The following is an 8,978-nucleotide window of genomic DNA, read 5'->3' on the forward strand; positions in this document are numbered from 1 at the left end:
ACGTGTGTGTGTGTCCCACTTTACTATAATTTCATTAGTGCTTCACGACTGTGTAATTTATTAGAGTTACACTTCGCAGGAAACAGTTTTCTAGAGAACGTCCTAGAAGCTTTTCAGTCTATCAGCCTTTAAATGTACTGACAAATAAAATACAAACTTGAAAGGCTTTTATCTTCCTCCTCTCGCACTGACTGAGGCTGAATCCTGCACAGCTACAAGATCTCAGACTCACTGAAGCAAAACTTTAACATCAGTGTATCTGTTTGGAGCTGCAGTCAGAGGAGACCAGAAAACATCAACGCTCTGTCATGAGGTGAAAAAACTATAATATTTGACTAAATATCACTTAGTGTCTCACAGAGGAATCCTGTAGTAGAAATATACAGTTCATAACTTCTGATGTAGACTGATAATAACTTTCATTACTCTTTACTTTGTGTTTATGTGTTGATGTTGACAGATGCTGATTTAACAGAGAGAAAATCCTGATGGATGACTTCATCTTAGTTCAGCAACCATAAATCTTTTTAAAGAGTCACTCAATCCACACTGTTTATTCAGTGTTGATGGAAAAGACATTTTCTCAGTGATTTCCTCCACTTAGCCAGCCTTCATAAAGCTTCTCTGCCAAACAGCAGTGATGAGGAATCAGCAGCCAGGCTGGTTAATAGGAAACAGCATGGGCTGCAGGGGCTGCTAAATCAAATGTAATAACTTCAAACATGTAAAAGAACCAGACTCGCACACGGAGAGAAGCTGAACAATTCAATGTTGTTTTTTCAAGTTTGGTGAAGTCCAGAGAAAGTTAAACCGACTCACACACACAGACACACACAAACCTCCAGAGACTGAGACTGACCCTGGAAAACAAGTCTCTGCCAGCTCTCAAGCTAAAAATACAGTTTACCCGCTGCTGATTCTGTGTCTAAATGAACTGAGATGTGTTTGTGCTGAGTGTAAGAGTCACACACTGTTGAAGCTGGTGGAGAAGAGGAGCATCTTTCTGTGTCTTATCTGTATTCTGCTCCTTACTTTCTCACTGACGTGATGCCTCTCCTCTCTGCGGCTTTAATTAAAACTCAATGAGGTCACAGCTTCACCTTCACACGATGTCCAAAGTTTGTCTTTATGTTATTATTTAGTTACACAGTGAGGTTTGGAATCTGTATTTAATATGGATTATATGTGACTTCATGAATACAAAAGTCTTGCTGTGAATATTGTCTTGTCTTCATGGACTAAAATAATAGCTGGTTGAAGAAGCAGAGAGACAGCTGCCAAATCTCCATCTAAACAGAAAATGAGTGCTTTTCTACTATATTCCTCCAAAAGAGAAAATCAATTAAGCCTGAATTATGAAACTTTTGTTTCCAGTTTTCTTCCTTTCCAACACAGCATCACGTTTCTTTGTGAACGGAGCCAGCAGCTGTAATCTCTATTCAAATATGAGTGAGGAGGAGGAAAAAGAAAAACCAATAGCCAGTTAAAGAAGGTTTTGTTCAGGCTTTTGGTCTCAGTGTTCAGCTCTCTGGAACAAAAACAGATTAAAAAAAAAGAAAAAAAGAAAAGAAAATAGATGGGTGTAAATTTAAAGATGCACTTCAGAGTTTGAAGTCCTGTTGCATCATGTGAGGATGAAACTGACAACAGTCATGTATGGCCACACAAATAGATTTGATAAAATAACTCTGCTGTTACCAAACTCACCAACTATGACAAACTTTTTTTCAGTATTTTAACAACCTCAACACAGACTTTGTAAGTTCCTGTTCTGCCCTTCAGGCATTTACGTTTCATTCAGACGTTCATTCATTTAAAGTAAAGGCTTCTCACTTGTTGATTCCCCAGAAGAGGCATCGCTTGTATGTATAACATATCTGTTGTAATTGAATAATTCATGTTGATTTTATGCTGTAAAAAGCAAAGTTAAAAGGCTATAGATACTGTAACGGACTGGGTTCATGTTAGTGTTTAACTGTTATGATTGTTACTGTGAGAAATGTTAGTTTAATTCAGATATTAGGTCTGCTGAGTTTCAGTACTGATATTTACAGACTGTCAGTGAACATGTTGTTGTCAGCTTAGACACTGTGAAGCCTGTCCATCATGTGAGCTTCCTGTAACAGTGATCAGCGGGAGATAACACACCTTTAATTGGCTAGGAGTTAGGGGGGGTTGTCCTTGTCTTCCTGCTTTGGCGCTCAGCAGTTAGTCGATGTTACAAGAGGCTAAGTGAGAGGCTAGTATAGAGTTTACAGCAACTCTGTTTGTTATTTTGGTGTTGGCTACGGCCCACAGTAGCCTGTGTTATTGGGCGCAATAAAGTTGCAGCTGAAACCGACTAACGTCTCATCATCTGCTTAACGAGGGATGTTACATTGGTGTCAGAAGTAAAAACATCGCCTACGAAGTTCCCGCCATCTCGTCCACAACAAGCTAATGGAGGACCGCTGTGTCTGCTCTGTGGGGCAAAACATGCTGCTGGGGGATTGTCCGAAAATCAAGCGGGAGGAGGGAGCTGACAAACGAGATCGTTATGGCGCTGCTGAGGCTTGGAGAGCGGCGGAGCACAGGCTCCTGGCCGCCGGGGCCGGTTTTGGATGCTCTAACCGTTCTGACAACGAACGTGTCGCCTGTAAGGAAACCGCGGTGGCCAGGATTAAAGTTATCAAGCCCCACGCTGAAATGGGACCGCCCTCAAAAAAGACTCCCAGGTACGATGGCAAGGCTGACTGGGAGGCATTTTATGCCCAGTTTGAGCTGTTAGCCCAGGCCAGCAAGTGGCCTACTGAAGTGAAAGCTCTCCAGCTAGCAATGTGAGTTACTGGTGATGCTCTGTCAAGCCTGCTGTTACTAAGCCCTGACAATAGGAGTGACTATGATGCTTTAGTGGGGGCGCTAAACAGGCGGTTTGGACAATGCTCAGTGGCTAGCCTGCTCAGGTCCGAGTTGTGCAGCCGACAGCGACGAGCGGGTGAGCCGCTGAGGGATCTGGCTAATGACATTGAGGGGCTGGTTCACCGCTCATATGCTCACATGCCCCCCACCATTCAGAGTGAATTAGCCCGGGACCATTTCCTCCAGGCGTTGCTATCGGCCAACCTGCATATCCAGACGCTGCTGGCCCATCCCAGGTCTCTCCTGGAAGCTTTGGAGTTGGCGAGAGAGAGAGATGCTGTGTGCTGGTCTCCGGGGGCCCCCGTTGGACAATTCACCAAAGGTGAGCGCTGCAAGTGGGACTGATCTGGATGCAGCAGCACCTGCCTGGGCGGAGGAACTGACACAGCTTGTGCACGCTGCCTCACTTTGGGAGGAGCGGCCAGGCCGTGCTTAAGGACCTGCTGGGGATGTGGACAGCCTGACCACCTGGTACGGCAGTGCCCCAATGCCCCCGCGGAACAGGGAAAAGGAACGGGGACCGCATAATCGGGACGATGCAGATCCCTGGGGTGGTGTCCTGACTCTGCACAGGCGGGGATGCAGCACAACACAAGCAGGTGAGGGCGGCGCAACCAGCAGAAAAGGTAGATGGCCAGCTTCAGCGACTTGTGATACTAGGCCAAACCTGGATAGGGGACTGCTGGTACGCCCCAGTGACTATCAGGGGGACACGCTGCTTTGCACTGGTGGACACAGGCTCTTCAGCAACCCTGGTGAAACCCGATGTGGTGAACAAAGAGATGACAGTTTTCCCCACCATAGTGAGACTTCAGAGAGTTACTGGAGAGCAGGCCGCCATGGTGGGAGAGGCATTGGTGACCCTGGGGGTAGGGAAAAAGACAATTCGCTGCCCGGTGTGGGTCGCAAATCTGGAGGACTGTATACTGGGACTGGATGTTCTTGGGGCATTGGACTGTGTTATTAACACCAGGAGAGGAACACTCACTTTTCCAGGGGGGCACGTCGTCCAGATGTCTAAGAGGCTGCCCCAGCCGGGCTGCACCGTGGCCCTCACCATTACAGTGCCAGCAGCCGAGACAACAACCGACATGGCCGCCCAATACACCCCCCCCCCAATGAACCACCTGCACCGCCCTCCACCCCAACTGCTGCTGGTCCACAGCCACATCCAACTCTTCCAGCTACCTGCTGCACCCCTGCCAACGAACTACCTGCTCCACCCTCCACGCTGTCCACTGAGGACCTATAACCCCACCCCGTGTACGCTGTGCTGCCTGACCTGGAAAAGAGAGTTGTGGCCGTGAGGGAGGTCTGGCAGAGAAACTGTGATGGTCTGACTCCCAGTGAACAGGGCCTGCTCTGGCAGCTCCTACTGGAGTTCAAGGACTGTTTTTCACTGTCAGAAGATGACATTGGCCGGACAGATCTCATCCAACACAACATCGAAACTGGGAATGCAACACCCAGCAGGATGAGACCTCGACGTCTCCCACTGGCCAGGCAGGCAGCGGCAGACAAAGCCCTACGGGAGATGCAACGGGCTGGACTCATTGAGCCTTCCACCAGCTCCTGGGCCTCCCCAGTCGTCATGGTCCCCAAAAAGTTAAAAGACAACTTGTGGTTCTGTGTGGACTTCAGGCCCCTCAACAAGGTGACCAAAAAGGACCCATACCCTCTCCCGCGCATTGATGAGGCCCTGGACACAGTGGCGGGGTCTTCCTGGTTCTCTTCCCTGGACCTACGTAGCAGATACTGACAGGTTCCCCTTGCCCCAGAAGCCAGATCCAAGACTGCCTTCATCACCAGCAGGGGCTTGTGGCAGTTCAAGGTCCTCCCTTTTGGCCTCTGTAATGCCCCGCCACATTTGAGAGACTGATGGATAGGGTGCTGGCTGGCGTCCTCCGCCAAGAATGTGTTGTGTATCTGGACGACATTCTTGTTCATGGATTGATGTGATTTGATGTGATATGTGATTTTGGACGATCAAAGTAACCAATCATTGGTTTGATCTGACTTCTTTGAGCTGTTCGACATCAAAGGCCAACCATTCCCCTACTCACTCAGGACCTGCGCCGGGCTGGTTGAGACATCGGGCAGGAAAGCAGAGGGAATTCAAGTTGAATCTCTTGATGTGCGGGCTAGCCTGACGCTACATCTGATGCGGCCCGCCACCATCCACACTTGTGTTGCTCCTCACATACCAGAACTTGACCCCTTGGCGGAAATCCTCATCTTGCTAGGCAGAGACATTGTTAGGGTCCATAAAGTCAGACAGCAAATCAGTGGACCTCATAACACCCCTTTTGCGCGAGGATGGGTTTAGGATGGGTTCTAGTTGGAGATGTGTGCTTAGGGAATGCACATAAGCCAACGGCGAGCACATTTAAGACAAACGTATTACAGAACGGCCGTCCCTCCATCCTCAAACCCTGCGAAGGTTTCGTGAAGCTCACTGAGGGTGTGTCCTGTGGCAGGGAGCAGAAGAACAAACCCTGGACACAAGGTTTTTGAGGAGACAGATTCTGACAACAAACCTGTAATTTTTACATAGATGATGGACTTATATCGGTGCCTAACGAAGCCAAAGCTATCAGCCTACTACAGAGAACGCAGGCATCTCTCAGTGAATCAAATCTGAGGCTGCTCAAGTTTGCCTTAAATAGTGAAGCCGTAATACAGGCATTTGCGCCAGAAGACAGAGCAGTTCTGAGAGACCTCGACTTCAGTGGTGAAGCTACACCAGTGCTACGCAGCCTGGGACTGCTGTGGGAGACAACGATAGACACCTTCACATTCACAGTCTCAGACCACAAGAAGGCTTTCACTTGCAGGGGAGTTCTGTCTACAGTGAACAGCATCTTTGATCCTTTGGGCATAGTTGCACCAGTGACCATTGAAGGCAAAAGTCTCCTAAGAGAACTCCACGTTGATGCGTGTGACTGGTATACACCTCTTCCAGAACAAAAGCTGAAGAAATGGGAGGTCTGGCAAGAGTTGCGACACAACTTGAGCAAGCTGCACATCCCGCGGGCATATACCGCAACATCACTTTCCAAAGCACACAGAGTTATGTGTGTTCTCAGATGCATCCACAAAAGCCATTGGAGTCGTGGCATATCTCAGGACAATTCAAAGCAAGGGACAGATTGAAGTGGGATTCATCTTTGGGAAAGCTAAGCTGGCACCACAGTCCGAACCCACCGTCCCTTGGCTGGAATTATGTGCCGCAGTACTAGCCATGGAAGTTGCGGAAATCATCCAAGACGAACTGGACACGAAGCTGCCACCAAGTTCTTCTGTGATAGCAAAGTAGTGCTTGGATACATTCACAATCAAAGCAAACGCTTCTATGTGTATGTTCACAATCGAGTTAGACGAATTTGTCAGTCCACAAGACCTGACCAATGGTTTTACGTCAACACGGAAGACAACCCGGCTGACCACGCATCCAGGTCAGTTCCTGCATCTCAACTGACACAGACGTGGTTCACTGGTCCAGCCTTTTCGCGCAAACCGAGTCCAACAGAGAGAGAAACAAGCCGAACGTTCGAACTTGTGAACCCAGAATCAGACCAGGAAATACGCCCTGAAGTGAGTAGCTTCCTGACACAGACTCAAAACAAAGGCCTTATTGCCATACGTTTCCAGCGCTTTTCATCTATGCGCTCACTCACCAGGGCTATTGCTCTACTCATGCACATAGCCAGAGCTTACAGACACAACAACAAGTCCTGTGAGTGTAAAAGATGGCACTCCTGCAAGCTCCCACGTACTGCGGGTGAGTTGTCTCAAGCCAGACACATTATTATCAGAACGGCTCAGACCGACATCTACACAAAAGAGTTCGCAGCTCTTGAACATGGGCATGCCGGAACCAAAGACAGTTCCCTTCAGAATCTCAGACCCGTTCTTGAAGGTGATCTGATCTGTGTTGGCGGCAGATTGAAACACGCAGACTTGAGCTTGTTGGAAAAGAACCCCGTTATCTTGCCCAAGAACAGTCATGTCTCTCTGCTGTTGGTGCAACAGTACCATGAAGATGTGAAGCATCAGGGCCGTCATCTCACTGAAGGGGCCCTCAGAGCAGCAGGCCTCCGTCCTACACAAATGTGTTGTGTGCCAAAAGTTGATTTTAACAACCTAAACACAGACTTTGTAAGTTCCCCTAATGGAAGAAGTGGCTCTGATTTCTATCATCATTTATATTAAACATTTTTCCTCCATTATGACCGGTCATCAGTTCAACGTCTGCTGGGCCACAGTGTTGATCAGCTCAGCAAATGTGTTGTGATCTAATGGAACCAGACAGGTGTGGAGACATGCAGGATAAAAACAGCTCTGCTCGCTGGACATAAAGTAGAAACAACTGTCAGCTCCCATCTGAGGCTTCACATGCTGCTATTTAATACAACTTTCATACTGGATACACATTTCACAAATAGTGATATTAGGAGGGAGGAGAAATAGCTTGTGGAAAATATTATATTGAGAAGTCAATTCTGTCTTCAGTTTCCTCACTACATTATAGCTTTCTCATGGGCCATTGAACATTTGTAATAACCAACAGTGGAGTGTTCACAACTATTGGACTGCCATGAAATTTTGCACAGACATCCACGATGCCCACATGATGACTCTGACTGACTGGTGATCCCCTGGCCTTTCCTCTACTGCCACCATCAGCTTGATGTTTGTGGTTTTGAGTGGTTTTGTCAACTATTGGATGGATTGACATGAAATTTGATGCAGATATTAATTTTCCTCAGAAGATGAATCTCAATGAATGTACTGATTCTTGGAGCCATTTGGTGCCACTAGCAGCATCTTGACATCTACTCCAACTTCCAGAACGAGGTAATGCGCAGTTATGCACAAATAAATTTCTGTCAGAGTATTTTACACTGCTATGCAATAAACAAACCATATAAACCACAATATATCAAATCAGACAACACTTTTTCAGAACATGCAAACCTTCAGGCTTAAATACCAGTGTGTACTACCTCTTGCCAATTTAACAAACATTACCCACGATATAAAAAAATTACCCACAAAATGAACTACTAAACCACAGACTGACATGAAATAGGAACAGGTTTTGTCTTACTTAAAATCTTGTGATTTGGAATTCCTTGTTGTTTCCTCCTGTCTGTTTTTACATCAGATGTTCCTCCCTTCCTTGTAAATCCTTATGCAGAAATACCTGAATCATAGTTTCCTCCTGAATGATGATTCTGTTGTGTCCAGTCTGACTGTGTCTCCTATTGTTTCCCTTCTGAAGTTGCTGTGTTCACTAACTGCAGCCTGTGACATCAGGTTCTAGAATGTTCACACATCAAAGACATTAAAGGTCCTACAGAATTCTGTGACACACACACACACACACACACACACACAAAGAGAGACAGTCTGGAACACTCAGCCTTATTAGTGAACTGTTATGGAAAATACTTTACGAGTGTGTGTCAGTAGTAGTAAGTATCAGCAATATCTATAGCAGAGTTTTGAAAGATTATCCTTGTAATTATACACAAATAAATCAATATCATATAATACAACACAACACAACAAACAAATGTTCCTTCGTCTTGTCTGTTTACAACACACACACACACACACACACACATACTCGCATGGCTAGAAAACTATCAAAGTGCCTTCACTCCCTCAAACTGTCTCCATCTGCTGTCTCAGTGGTGCAGAAACTGTTGTCAGTGTGCTCAGCTGTGCAGGAGCCTTGTATAGATGGAGTCACAGATGTCATGGTAGCAAACCAACTGTAAATTGGATTGGTTGTTGGTGTGCAAGTGTATTTGTGTGTGTCACTTTAACTGTGTCCTGGCAATGTCAGAGTTCATCCATCTTAGCTCATCCTATTTCTTTAGAACAGAGACAGATGGAAAAGTGGCTTCTTTTATTTTTATTCCTGCTATCAGCTTTGACTGGAAGAAATTGAAGAAAAGCAAAGGGTCATATCTTCAGAGAGAGAGACAAAGTGAGTGAGTGGCTGAGTGAGAGAATGAGAGTCTCTCAAAGAAGATTGTGGTTTGAACAACATTAAATCTAAACTATATGTA

At 46.4% G+C, this 8,978-nt stretch overlaps 1 protein-coding gene across 1 annotated transcript in view; it reads right to left on the reverse strand.

Moving 5' to 3' along the window:
* lsamp (limbic system associated membrane protein) overlaps positions 1-8,978 on the reverse strand; it is a 509,337-nt gene that overhangs the window by 466,960 nt on the left and 33,399 nt on the right. The window lies entirely within an intron of this gene.

The sequence above is a fragment of the Trachinotus anak genome, unplaced genomic scaffold (genome assembly GCF_046630095.1).
Source record: "Trachinotus anak isolate AG129_WGS33_773 ecotype Australia unplaced genomic scaffold, CSIRO_AGI_Tana_v1 ptg000034l, whole genome shotgun sequence".
Taxonomy (NCBI): domain Eukaryota; kingdom Metazoa; phylum Chordata; class Actinopteri; order Carangiformes; family Carangidae; genus Trachinotus; species Trachinotus anak.